Source organism: Lipotes vexillifer, unplaced genomic scaffold (assembly GCF_000442215.2).
Source record: "Lipotes vexillifer unplaced genomic scaffold, Lipotes_vexillifer_v1.1 scaffold1122, whole genome shotgun sequence".
Taxonomy (NCBI): Eukaryota; Metazoa; Chordata; class Mammalia; order Artiodactyla; family Lipotidae; genus Lipotes; species Lipotes vexillifer.
In genome coordinates this window covers 1,614,294-1,615,691 of record NW_006798649.1, presented here as the reverse complement: position 1 = coordinate 1,615,691, position 1,398 = coordinate 1,614,294, and the positions used below count along the sequence as shown (strand labels likewise).

Here is a 1,398-nt window from a genome sequence, read left to right as displayed (position 1 = left end):
GAAACAGTACTGTACTTGCTCAATGTTATGTCTATGAGAGTAGTTCATTATTTTTCATTGCTATATAGGAGAACATTATATGCATACACCACAATTTATTTATCCTGTCTACTATCGATGGACATTCAGGTTGTGTCCAGTTTGGAGCTATTATAAATAAAGCTGCTGTGGACATTCATGTACTTGCCTTTTGGTGGACATAAGCTCTCATTCTATTGAGATAGTGCCCAGAAGTGAAATTGCTAGGTTGTGGGGTTGGTTTAACTTTAGTAGATGCTGCCAGTTACCCAAAGTGTTTGTATCACAGGACAAACTTACTAGAGTTCCAGTTGCTCCACTTCCTTGCCAGCACTTGGCATTGGCAACCATGTTCATTTAATCATTGTGTTGGTAGTATACCAGTATCTCAGTGTTTTTTGTTTGTTTTTACAGTCCAGGTCTTTTATTTTCTTTACACCCATCATGCCATGAGTTCATAGGGAATGGGCTCCAACAGTTTAGGCCCTTTTCCATTGGTTCTCATGAAGTGTGCTTCTCTGGGTGGAGCAGGCTGGAGCTTCAGTTGAACCCAAGTACCTTTCTCTTTGGCTTCCTTCTTTTTCTGGTCATTTTCCTTCACCTGTTTCAGGAAGCTATCCTGACTCTCAGAGTGCTCAATATGCTCGATATGCACATTAATTCTCTTGGCAAGAATCTTGCCCTTAACTTGTTTGTTTACAAGGATGCCAACAGCATGCTGGGTAACATTGTAGACACTCCCAGTTTTGCCATGGTAACACTTGTGGGGCATTCCTTTATGAACAGTGCCCATTCCCTTGATATCTACAATATCACCTTTCTTGTAGATTCGCATGTATGTGGCCAAAGGAACAGCTCTGTGTTTCCTAAAAGGCCTAGAGAACATGTAGCAGGTGCCCCTCCTCTTTCTCTTTGTGTTGGTCATTTTGGCGAATTACTGGAAGATGGCGGTTCCAGCCGAAAAGAAGCTATCTCAGTGGTTTTAATTTGCATTTCCCTCACAATAAATACTGTTCAGTATCTTATCGTGTGCTTACTGGCCACTTGCATATCATCTTTTGTGAAGTGCCCCTTCAAGTCTTCTGACTACTTTAAAAATTGGATTGTCTGTCTTTTAAAAACTTATTTAGGAGTTTTTGATATATTCCGGATATGTCTTTTCTCAGTTATGTGTAATAACTGAGTAATGTAAATATCTGCTTCTTGTCTGTACCTACATTATCTGTAATCTTCACAACGATCCTGTGATATAGGCCTTATTATCCCCTTTTTATAGATTAGGAAACTGAGACTCAGGAATGCACAGTATCTTGCCCAAAATCACACACCTAGTAAGTATTGAAGCTGAATTTTGAGCCCAGGTATCCCGATTCCAAACAC

General features: G+C 40.1%; 1 pseudogene; it reads right to left on the bottom strand.

The window, feature by feature from the left end:
• Nucleotides 1-460: 460 nt before the first annotated feature.
• Nucleotides 461-946, bottom strand: LOC103076529 (60S ribosomal protein L21 pseudogene; annotated as a pseudogene).
• Nucleotides 947-1,398: the final 452 nt, after the last annotated feature.